Raw genomic sequence first — 13,349 nt, forward strand, 5'->3', positions numbered from 1 at the left:
TTTATTTTACACTGTCCATGCATCCCTGTTAAAACTAGCATTCCCTTTCACTCCAAGACCCCTTATTCTTGGGATTTACCAAGGACATCACTGTAAGGGTGATCTGTATTACAATTGAGATCAGTACTTTTTACATGTTTGTAATTAGTTTAACTTGGAAATTGTTGTCATAAAAATATACAAAGGAACAATTAATTTACAGTATTACCATAAAAGTAATAAAACAAGAAAGTTCACTACTAACATCTTAAATGTGGCTTCTTATTTCCAGAAAGCAACCTTGATCCTCTCGCTTTGGAGATCCTCCACCCAAAGGTCCCTTTTAGCTTCTGTGGTCTGGCTGATGTGGGATGCTGATCTCCCTCTGAATAGGGGCATCCTTCGGCTACATTTATGGAAAACTAGCACTCCAGTGGGTGTCTCTTCTCCTCCACAGAGCCACCTCTGTCCAGTAATCCAGACTGACTGATCATGTCTTGTCTATCTGTGTGCATGGTATTTTATAATCAAAACTCCTCTCCTAATTTTGTGTCTAAGTGGTTGCGGCGTTCAATCATTGTCTTGTGACTGGCACGAGGGGGCTGTCCACCTGGGATTGTGATTTACATCACCCCTCATGTTTAACCAGCAATTTCATTTTTGTAATATAACTTTTTGATTTAAGTTTAATAAAATGAAGACAATTACAATCAACACATCTAAAGCTATTTTATATGCTGCATCTGTGCACTGTATATTTTGGAGATATTCATTTTCATGATTTAATTTATATCAATATAAACTAGGCACATTTTGTAACTACTAAACACACTTTTAACATCTAGAAATCACAATGTGTCCCAGGTTCCTAGAACCTTTCACAAAAAATACATATTTATTTTTATTAAACATTTTGGTTGATTGTCAAAACATAAAGCTTTCTGTTCATGTGTATTTAAATAAAATACAGTTTTCTGCCACACAAGGCCCTCAGTGGTACATTGCAAACCAACACCATTCCATGTTACTGTTATAGGAAGCTTCAAATATGATTTTATCTTGGTGTAAATGCTGTCTTGTGATGAGAGCTTGAAATGCTGGTTTAAATGGCCTTCAGGCAGGTGAATCTCACTGTCGAGACAACAGCCGCCTGATTAGTCTTATATAAATAATGTATTAGGTTGGGGCTGCACCACTCAAACCTAAATCCAAGTTTACATGTAATGAAAAAAGTTTCAGGCTGAACAGAATACAGGGTTATTCAAAGTAATGGGACTTTAAATGGGATTTACTTTTACTCATTTATGACTTAATTTATCTGACTTTAGCATTGCAAAGGAGGAATTACATTTTAAAATTGCAGATGCATTTTTTCTTCAGAAAAAATGCAACATATTGAGAAATTGAGTTCTTGTCAGCTTCAAAGCTGCAAAATAAGTGTTCAGGGTCCCAGGGTATGTTCTTTTGCTGGTAATTATACTCCACATGTTTAGGTCTTAGTGTAATGAGATGATAAAGGCAGTGGATATGGCAAGGGAAAAGAACACACAGTGAATAGCTTCATGTCAAAAAACAGGCACTCAGGAATCAAGATACATGTACACTAAACACAGGATGTGCCAGTAGAGTGTGCTAAGAATGCACATATATGAAAAGGGTTTTGGGGCAAGCACTTAGAATCTCCCTGTGAGTGCAAAGAAGGTTGATAAGCTCCTCACCAACAATTGCTGTTATAGGCACTGTCAGCACTAAACCCACATACAGAACACACAATGACAGGATTTGTGAGCTAAAACCCTTGATGGTATTGTATAAGGTAACTTAAAGACAATACTCAAAGGGATGAGAAACACCACGTAGAATGTCAGTGAAGCCCACAAACCCTGTTACCAAACTGGGAACCAGAAAGGCTATAAGAACAAAGGAGGATACTTGAATACATAAGACTCCGGACAAGGGACAAGTAGGAATAGTGCTTACAGAATAGTGAGCAACAGGTAGGCCTTCACACAGGCGCTGGACACAGTACATACTACATCTAACAATCAATAAGGAACAAAGAGAAAAGTTCAAGGTAATTTCAGGAACAGTTTGCAAGAAAAAGTAAAGGACCAGGAGCTGGGAAAACGAAATTACAAGTGCCAAACCTCACCTATCCCCATCCTGGGAAGAATGATTCAAAACAGTAAATCTATAAATGAGGGGGGGGGCTAAAGAATTTAGGTTACACTGCAGAATATGGAACAAGGGACTGGTCACATGCTGCAACAATGAACAGCACCAGACTAAATCAAACTGAAGCTTTTAAAGCTGGCTAATGATCGCACAGCCTCAGGTGTGATTCTTGCTAGCTCCTGCTGCCACGGCTGTCCCTTATCCTCCACCCAAACTTGTCCTCCAAGGGTGGAGATGAAGCAGTGAGTAAGGAATACTGGGAAGCATAGTCTTTTGACTTATAAAGCATACTGACTGCCAAAAATGCTAAATGGATCTGGAATGGAAGTGAATTGGAAACATTGGCTTTTAAGCTGTCAAATCCACAAAATACTGTGTTGTAGAAGTCCAATATAAAGCAGTAACCAAATCATGCTCCCAAATGGCAGAAACAAGACCAAAGGTAGCACATTGGAACACGTAGCGCTTTTACATGTGGCAAAGTTCTTATTTCCACAGTGGTAGTTCTCTGCCTGCCTTTAGCATCAGCCACTAAGTGTCTGGGTAAAATGTATATAAATGGCCTTAGAAATAGTTACAGTTTGTGGCATTCCCTTTCACATTGCTAGAAAAATGTATTTTGTGTACGTAGGTGATCATTCATATTTTGCACGTGGACCCTTTTTATCATGGTAGCAATTAAGAGGCAGAAAACAAAACAATCTCTTTTAAGCAATGCCTCTCTCTCACTCTATACAGAATCAACCTCCATGTTTTGTGTTCACTCCAGGGAAAATAGAATGTGGCTGCACAATTTCCCAAATCCCTCTTCTGCTTTAAATGTCAAAGGGAAATATAGTTTCCCCAGTGTGCATGCCAAATGAGCCATATAAGGTGGGGGGAGTTTTGCTTCCATAGTCTTACATGGCCATTTGGGGATTCAGATTGGCAGCTGCATATCTGAATGTTCATTTGGGGCGCTCGTTCACCTACCTGCATATTCAGACTCGTTGTGACATTTTGCCCTGCATACTCTAGCTCTTTCAAATATGTGCAGGAGCCAGAAACTGTTCCCTGCTTCTTGATTCCTTTCAATGCTGCATGGGAGCCAGATTAATTTTGTGTGAGGTAGCATGGGAGCAGAGTACAGACCGGTGCTGAAGCTAAGATAAAAATAAAACAATGAATGCATGTATATGCATGTGTGAATGAGCAATCATAGGGTCTCTGGGTGTGCATTTCAATGAGAAAGTATGTAGAGGTGGAGCCAAGTACCACCACCCAAAACTCCTCCCCCATGTTACCTGTATGTTGGGAACCAGAGTGTGAGACACCTGCAGTACCATTGACAATATCAATACCAAGAAGAATCCTGGAAGTAAGAGTCCCATTGAAAAAGCCATATATGCACACACGAAAGTATGATGGCCATTTGAATGAAATCCCGGAGGAAGTTTGAAAACTGAGCAAAAGAGAAGACTTGTGACGTCATAAAGAGCAGAGCTGATGCACCCAGAAGACATGCAGGGATGAGAGAACATAAGTATTCTATATGCTCTAGAAGTGGAGGTGTTAAAGATGAGCAACATTTCGGGCTTGAGATGAAGATGCTTATGCTACAGAAATAATGAAGATGCTATCAAGTCATTTTATAATTGTACAGAAGCAGCAACGCAAGTAGATTAAAATATTCTTAAAGGCTAGCTATGTAGTGAATAGATTGTGGTGATGCACCAATTTATATACATAGGAAATGTAAGGACTATGGATGATTTCACAACAAACTTTAGCAGAGCTGTACCAAGAAGACAGGAAGGCTTTTCAGTGTGTTGCAGTTAGAAATCGAAAACTTAACCATGGAGGTGAATCAAAGAAAGGATCAGTTGGCCCAAGACCAGGAAGTCAAGGCCACTGAGGGCCTGAATGTGCGTACAACAGTTACAGAATGTGTGAAAAGAACAAACTCCTGTCTTAGGTGAGGAGCGAGAACATTAAAGACATCAGAGGTTCATCATTTAATAGTATTTTAAATGCAGCAAGACTCGAAAACATGATATGCAGTCATGTGGTCAGATGAAATAGACACTATGATGAGCTGTAACAACACCAAGAAGACAGAGTATGCCTATACTCCCTCATATTCTCCAGAGCAAAGAACATTTCCAAAGCCAAGTTCAAAGCATTAATTGACTAGAAGACTGCAAGTGTGATGATTGATGACAGGCTAATTGGTGGAAAGCTATGGTTATGACCAGCCCGCCAGCACCTGGTTGCAAGCCTGCGTGCTGCTTGAGTATGTGAAATATTACAGAGGGGTACAAGTGTGCCAACCAATTATAGAGGGCCACGTAATTGACAGCCCTATGGTTTGTATAACAAATGGGACGTTCTGTATTTGAAGATTTTCGTAGTGACCTGCACCATAGGAGGCGTTGCCCCACCTGATGTCAGATACCCACTCACCTTCCCTGACAAGTCTGGAACATATACCTAGATGTTCCTGTAAGCCTTTCACCTTCCCAAGTAGGTTTTTGTAGTTTGCCACGCAGATTGACATCATTGATGACGAGTTTCTAGTACATAACCTGCTTTTTTTATGTGTTGCATTGAGTGAGACGATCGAGTGACTTTGTTGATGTTCATTGTAACTCCCTGTTTTAGATAATTGACATAAAAACAGACGTACTTTGCCAACTTCCTGAGTCCGTTCGATTATTGATGTTTGAGTATATTCAGCATCCTCATCTGTCTCTAAGTATTGCTGCCTCATCTTAAAGGACTGGGTCAGGTACCCCAGTTCACGTGGTAGCACACCTGATGGTTAAAACCCCATTGATCTAGTAAGCTTTGGGGTCCCGAAAATATCAGACGTCCTCCGCCATTTAGCTGGAGGAACATCAAGCTCCCTGTAGATAGCAGCTGTTAGTTTAAAAATCTTGCAAGTACAGGTGGGACAGGTCCCTCGTTTTCAAGCTGAATCCCTTCCTGACTTGTACAGGAAGCTGAGCAGACCAAATGTTGAAGCGGCTAGTTGAGGAGGAGACGATCCCGAGGGTCAGAAGTCAAAAATTCTAATGGTGAGCAGGCTGAGTGAGGTGGCAAACTGAAAGAGCAGTGAGTGGGAAAGAGTGATAATGGGGAAATAGTAACTGAGGGTTGGTTGGGGTATTTTATTATTTATTTAAAGATGGGGAGCATCATAATGTGAGATGATGAGCATCACAGTTTAAGCTATATAGACAAGGAGCAATCTATATAGTAAGCCCGGAGGCCTATGTCAAGGACGTTTAGCAGGAGCTCGTCCTAAAGTCCAAGTGGTCATAAATAGGCTAAGGATGACCAAGGGTCATTAAAGAGGACAGCTCATATTCCATTGGAGCCATTTTAGGGCAGAAAGAAGTCACAAGGAGCATTGATAGAGATATATGTGGGCCGACCAGTCTGTAAGTTTGTCTGTTTTGTCTGTATATTGTATATGATGAATGTGGTAAAGAAATGAAATATTTATAGAACGAGGAGGAAATAGACTGTGGTAGAAAAAACGAGACTTGAAATGTAATGATTTATTTATTAGTTAACTGATAATGTTCAGTGCGATGATTCGTGCACGCTCATATTGTATTATTTTTCTGGAAAGCATTTTTATTTGTGTAAAAAATAACGGTAAGTAGTGACAGTCAATTGTGACTGAGTCATGACGGAGGACATTACTCCGCTCACACACTTGTGCAGTTGCCAAAACATGCATCTAAGCTTAAGCAGTACAGTGCAGAATGGGGTAAGGGCAGATAAGATGTTCATGCCATGGCCAGAAGGGGGATCACTGTCCAAGGCAGTTTTGCAGCATATGATGACATATTTGCATGCATCATATAAGGGCAAAAAGTTAGAAAAGAGATTAGTGAGCTTAGAGCTCTGGAAAATGTACCAGGAGGAACGGGAAGACCCACCTCCCGAGGACTGGATGCTTAACCAGTGTAATGAGGGGAGTGAAAAGCCTTCTGCTCCCCCTACCGTGCATGAAGTAAATGGCGAAAGTACAAAAGATGATGGATTATATCCTATAAGAAAGATCAAGGCAGCAACAGAGTACAGTAACCCGACGTGTTAAGTCGCCTGCATGTAGCAGCGATGAAAGTCCCAAAAAGACTCTAGAAATAGATGTGATTCCGAAAGTCCCATGGGACAAGGAGAGAGGTGACCGGCCAGGCATGTCTCTAGACATGGAGAGAGAAATAAAAAGATAGAAAGCAGAGAAGGATAAAGCTGACGAGGCAGCGCTCATACAAAACAAAAGGACGGGAGGTCAGATATTGCTTAAACTTGATGGAAAGGAAGGCAAAAGGAAGATCAGGACAAGCAAGATAGAAAAGATGAACAAAGAGATAAATGATTGAAAAAAGATGAGGCCTTAAGAAAGAGTAGACAGAGACGGGAACAGCTGTATCAAGATGAGTAGTTGAAAAAACAGGAAAGAGCAGAAAAGCAAAGGAGGTATGATAACCAGCAGAGAGCAATCGAAGAATGGACTAGAAAAGAAAAGAGAGGAAGAGGAAGAACAGAAGTTAAGAGATAAAAGAATACAAAGACAGGGGATGAAGAAGTTGCGTAAGGCAAATGAGAGAAGGGAAGTGAGAAGACAGGAAGAGGAAAGGATAAGGGAGCAAGCAAGGAAACAAAGACAGTTTGACGAGAAAATAGAATTCAAGAGAAGGCAATGGGCATGCGACATTGATCGCATAGAGAAAGAGTTAATGGAACCTAATCCAGTAGTAGCATGGGAGCATGGGAGGACATAGAAGAGCTCTTCCCGACACAGGAACCAATGCCAAGTCTGTCTAGAGCAAATCTAGAGGACAATTTTGACATAAGAAGCATTGGCGACAAAATTGATAAGGTCTATCATGAGATGAGGACCAAAAGTAAATCAAAAGGAAAGGGAAAAAATTATCGATTTGAAAGTACACAGCCAAAAGGAAAGGAGGGATGTTTGTTTAGCCTTGAGCATAGAGCTTTGTCTTTGGACAGGCTGACTTGAATAGAGATGGGAAAGAGGAAAGTCACACAAGTTGGGGACAGGATATGTCAGACGAAGATAAATAACCTTCCGTGGAGAGAAGGGAGCTAATGCACATGGTCCTGAGAGATGTTCTCCGACAAACAGGGAAGTTAGATGGTCATACCTGAACCTACCTAAATCGAGGTCCACAGAGCCCGCTGCCAGGTTGACCTAAAGGGAGATCCATAGCGTGAGGGTGGACTTGCCACTGTATATGAGCAGACTAAGGTCATTGTCCTGCTATGGAGAGGCAAACAATGGGGGATGAATGCGATTTTGGTATATCACAGTTCCCATTGTTAGAGAAAGGAGGGGGCAGACAACAGTATATACCATGGCCCCAAATGGATAAAGATAATTGTAAACTCCCAAGTCTGACGTTGGGTGCCGGAAAATGGATCTATGCATTAGAGAAAATAACAGGAGTAAATATATTAGCAATAGAGGGCATTAAGGGTCTTCCTGCAGCTATACTTGGGGAGAAAGCTGATGACATTTGGTTGAGAGCAGGATAAGAGGTGTCACTGCACAGAACACTGCTCATGATGGAGCACCGTTTAATAATTGTAGAGCAGCAGTCTGGGAAGCGCTTCGAGTACAGTATCCTGATACGTCGGATATGGGTGCTATAATGGCACGTAAGATGCAGGAAGGGGAGGATCCGCTTATTTACATTCGGAATTTCCAAGAGCAATGGAGAATGGAAATGCACGAGCCGGGGGAAATCTATACCTGTATTCTATCATATGTTATTTCAAGGGCTGACAGACAAGGTGCAGAGACAGCTCAAGAAATGGGTGGGCATGGAAGCAAAACCATGCCCAGAAATACAGTTGATGATAGCACATCATTGCTGATTATTGCTGATTATTGCAGGAAAAGAGTCAAAAGAAAGAAGAAGGTAGGTAGCTTGAGGAGGCAAAGCTAGTACAGAAAAAGTTGTTGAAATATGATATAGAAGAGGCAATGTTAACTAGTGGAGAAGGGTCAGGGTCACAGCAAGCAGTACGTATGCCGCAGGTGAATAACCAATGGCAGGTCAAGTCAATCAAGGAGGGAATGGCTTTATACCACAAGGTAGAGGAAACCTTTGTGGAAGAGGAGGCTTTCAGAATGATCAAGCGAACTTCCAGAGTAACCAAGGTGGTTTCAGCCTATACAGAATGATGATCAAGGCATGCACGGAGGGCAAATTAGAAAACTCCCTCCTGTATGCTGGACATCTGGAATGACAGGGCACATACCACAAACATGTGTGAGCCAAGGGTATGTACAGAATGAGCCATACTCAAGAGGGGGGACCGCCTATTGGCCTGCATACAGCTGGCAAGGTAGAGATGGGTTTGCCCAAGATCAAACAATGTATCAAACACAAACACAGAGAGTACTAAAGGTTTTGAAACCACAGCAAACACCATTGAATCTGCCGCAAGGGCAGTCACAGCATGCACAAATGCAAATACAGCAGAGCGCAAACACAGGACAGTTATTGACTCCTAGTATAGGAGGTATCACCATGGAGGGTGGGAATCCTTTCATGGGCACAGGGATAAGTATTCAAACCCTCAAGAGGAACCAAGGGTTGACATCACGATAGGAGGCAGATCTTTTTCTTTTTTGGTAGACACGGGTGCAACTCGCTCATGTATATGAGAGGGAACCTTTTTATTATCAGGTAATGCCATGAATGCTTATGGTTTCACAGGAGCTACAAGTGGAGTTCCTTTCACTGAAGAATTGCAGTCTCTATTGGAGAATGTGATATGTTTGTTCCATTGTTCTATTCAAAACAGACACCAGTTAATATACTGGGTCGAGATTTGATGAAAAAGCTAAATATGACGATTTCATTTACTGATGAAGGCATGGTGTGTTCAACACCTGGAATCCATTATTTAAATGTGAGAGAATTCATTAAGGCATTTACAGGGCAAATAGTCATACGAGGGGAACCGTTAGAACCGGAAGGGTTTCATTATGGGGTACACATTCTGCTAACATGCTGCCTGGTTTAGTAGGCAAGACTATGAGGATATGTGACAAGTTCCTATTCAGACCAGAGATTTCCATGGACGAAGAGGGGGGACAGATTTTTCCCTCAGAGTTACAAGTAGTTGTAGTACGAGGGGCTTTGGCTATACTCATAGGATTTGATGATAGAGGCAGGTCATGGAGAACAGTAATTGCTATTGGAGAGGGTTACAGGTTAACTGACGTCATTGATGAGGACATATTTAAAGATGACCCATCTGATGAGGAAGTGGCTTTCGACATGAGCATCACATATTGGGTGAGTGCAGAACGACGCGAGGTCCCGCAGAGAATGATGATAGTGAGACAGTGTCCTGCATTTTTTGATGTGGACATGGCAAAATGCCAGTTTCTTTATGGTCCACAGACCCTTATGATGTAGGCCTATTGAAGGGGGTTGAAGAAGTGAAGATTAAACTTAAGCCAAGAGAAATTTTACCTCGAGCACAACAGTATCCTATGTCTCGGGAGGCAGACGAGGGTATTTTAAAATGATATCCGCCATGATGGATCAAGGCATTTTAGTGAGTCACCATTTAATAACAAATCGAAGGGGGTTGTGGTCTTTAATTCAAGATATGCGCCCAATTAATCAGATTGTAGAGGCAGACTTTCCTCTAGTTCCTAATCCAGTGATGATCTTATGTAGTATCCCTGTTGAGGCGCGATATTTCACTGTGGTTGACTTGAAAAAAACACATTTGTTTTAATCCTGTTGCATAAATATTCTCAAGATCTGACGTCATTTACTTTCAGAGAGAATGAGTTAAAAAGCACAAGATTACCCCAAAGGTACTGTGAGTCTCCATTGATTTATAGAGTCCTGCAGATGGACTTAAGCAATATTGATTTGCCAAGTGCTGCAATACGAAGATTATATTTTGATCTGCAGCACATCAGAAGAAGAGTGCAGACGTGACTCAGTTCAGATAATGATTATACTAGCAGAGAAAGGTTATAAAGTGCACAAAGAAAAATGTCAATACTGCCAAGAAGAGGTGCTATACATAGGCCATTTAATCTCGCACAAAGGAAAGAGGGTTACACCTGCAAGGGCTGAGGCAATTCTGAGAACAGCAAAACCGCACACGATAAAGCACATGTAGCAATTTGTGGGACTGTGCAATTATGTGAGAGCATGGATATTTGAATATAATTCATACACAAGGCCATTGTTGCAGGCCCTGAAAAAGGCTCACGTAAGTCAGGAAACAATTGTATGGACTGAGGAGATGGAGGAAGGTTTTGATGAATTGAAAAAGGCAATTTGCACAGCTCCAGTTTTAGTGATTCCTAATTATCTGAGGAATTCTTTTTATTTTCACACACAAATGGGACAGTCATGACAGCAGTGCTCCTGCAGAGAACTATGTTGGGGGACAAGACTCTGGCATATTACAGTGGGACCTTGGACCCAGTAATGAGGGGTCACTTTCCCTGCGAACACTCTTTGGCAGCCGCTGTGTTCGCTATTGGGAAGTGTGCAAGTAAAGTAATGGGGTGTTCCATGACAATGTTTGTTGAGCATGCATTATTTGCTGTTTTGGAAAAACCTAAAGGTACCTTGATGTCTCAAAGAGCTTCTGCTTATGAGGTGGTTATATGGAATCCAGCAATTAAAATAATAAGATGTAAGACAGTGAACCCTGCCACCTGTGTAGCTGAACCAGAAGATGAGCATGTACATGATTGTGCAAATTATGAGGTATTATATGACGAAATTCTAAGAGTGAAAGAAAATGCTTTGTCAGCAGGGGAGATTCTCTTTATTGATGGGTCTTCAAAGATCAATCAAACTGATGGAAAAAGACATTCAGGTGCCGCTGTGGTAAGGCACATGGCTAATGGGGAATTTGAAGTAATGACGAGTGCACAACTACCGTCAGACTTTTCAGCACAGGGTGGAGAATTAGTGCCGCTGATTGTCGCGCTCGAGAAACACACAGACCAGGAAGTAGCCATGTACAGTGACTCCGGCTATGCGACATCGATAGTACATGCAGGGTTAGCACATTGGAAAAGGAGGGGCTACCTCTGCACGGATGGCACTCCAGTGCAACACACAGCCATATTGGACAGACTTATTAAAGCACTACAGCTCCCAGTAGCCATTGCAATCGTTAAGTGTGCAGCACACACTAAGAGAGCAAACTTTATTTCACATGGAAACCAATCCGCAGACAAAAAGGCAAAAAGGGTTGCATATTCAACCGACATTATGAGTTTTGATACGCCTAATGTGAATGAAAGAATGGTGGTGATGATTATAATATCAAAGAAACAATTAATGGAAGTTCAAGGTGAAGCAGCACAGGATGAGAAGGATATGTGGACATGGAGGGGGTGTTCTCTATCCCCTTCCGAGGCATTGTGGCGACAGAAAGCACTGGTAAACCAGTGATGCCTATAGCCTTATAAGGGCGTGTTGGAACAGCTACACTTACCTGCGCATGTCACTAGGGAAAGCCTTGTAGCAACTATTGCGGAGGAATGGCCTGTACCAAATTTGTCAGAACTCTTTCCTTTTTATGTAGTAAATTGCATCGTATGTCAAAGGTTAACTGCTGGGCAAACACTGCAAACAGTCAGAGGAGTTATAACTCGACCTAATGGTCCTCTTCAGCATTTACATATTGATTATGTTGACATGCTGCAAGTATGTAATGGCTATCGATATATGATAGTGGTGGTGTGGCCCTTCTCAAGTTGGGTTGACGCTGGCCCATGCACACATCCAGATGCCACTTGCACTGAAAAGTTCCTAGTTTGATAAGTGTTTCCTAGATGGGGAATATGTGAAGTATTAAGATCAGAATATGGCCCACATTTTGTGATGAAATGTTTGAGAAAATAAGTTTATTGCTCAGTATAAGACATAAGTTTTCTTTGGCTTATCACTCACAAGCGAATAGGATATGTGAGATACTCAACGGCCTGCTCAAAGAGAGGATAGCCAAGCTTAAGTTAATGTTGAAAAAAGGATGGCTGCATTGCCTGCCTCTTAAATTATTTGCGTTGAGTAATCAACCAGGCTCTGACCATCCTCTTACACCCAATGAACTAGTAACGGGGAGGCGAATGAGAACGCCTCTCACTCCTCCATCTAGGACTAGAAGTGATGCCCAGACAACAGCAGAATTGTTAGGAGATGAGATACGTGCGTATTTAACATGTATGACAAGTATCTCTGTCATTTCAGACCAAGTCAAGCGGAATGGGAGTCGGTCTCAGAACACAGATGAAGACCATACAGCAAACGGATCAAATGAACTTTTACAGCCAAAGCTTTTTTCCCAGAGATCAGGTTCTGATCTGGAAATGTGTCCGCAAATGGCATGAACCCAGGTTTAACAGCCCCTTCATTGTTGAGGATGTTACTCCATCAGCAGTCAAGGTATTAGGAAGATGCAGTTGGAAATTCCTGGGAGACGTGAAGATCTGCACCGGCAAGGGTGCTTCATCCCCACCCAATTCGGAAGCAAGCAACAGAGAAATAGTTCAGCATGTGCAAACTAGATCGATGAAGCGGAAGAAGGATGCAGAGACTGTCCAGTAGACAGATAAAGAGTTAATTGGACGGTGGTACGCTCGAGACACTCTTTGTAGCTGCTAAACAAGGAGTGGAAGAAAAAGCTATTGTTCTTGAGCCACAGGAGCTTGTTGACATTGGACTGAGACATATTGAAGTCTTGAAAGGAAAAGAAATGCCAAACCTAGGGTTCCTTTGTGACGATTGGAAGAGGTACCACTTCCCTGATTCCTTTCTCACCAAGTTTCTCTTTGGAGGTGCCCATGGTGGTGCCTGATGGCAACATTCATCAGATCATTCTTGCTGTTTTCTTCTTCATTCTTCGTGCATATCCATCATTGATTGGGTGAACTACTGATGTCTATGTGTTTTTGTAAGATCCTAAAAAATGGTCCAGTCATGAGGATATTCCTCACAGCCATAATTGAGCACATCCTCCAGTTCCCTGAGCATAATACAGCAAGCACAGATGGTCCTGTCTGACAAAGAAGCACACAAACTGCTTGGAATGGTCTTTTATCTCGTTGATTGAAGAGCATCCTTATCTTGTTGGGCAACAAATCAACACACGTGCATGTCTGAGGGATCCTAGAAATT

The sequence above is a fragment of the Ambystoma mexicanum genome, chromosome 4q (genome assembly GCF_040938575.1).
Source record: "Ambystoma mexicanum isolate Mex_15411 chromosome 4q, UKY_AmexF1_1, whole genome shotgun sequence".
Classification (NCBI taxonomy): Eukaryota; Metazoa; Chordata; class Amphibia; order Caudata; family Ambystomatidae; genus Ambystoma; species Ambystoma mexicanum.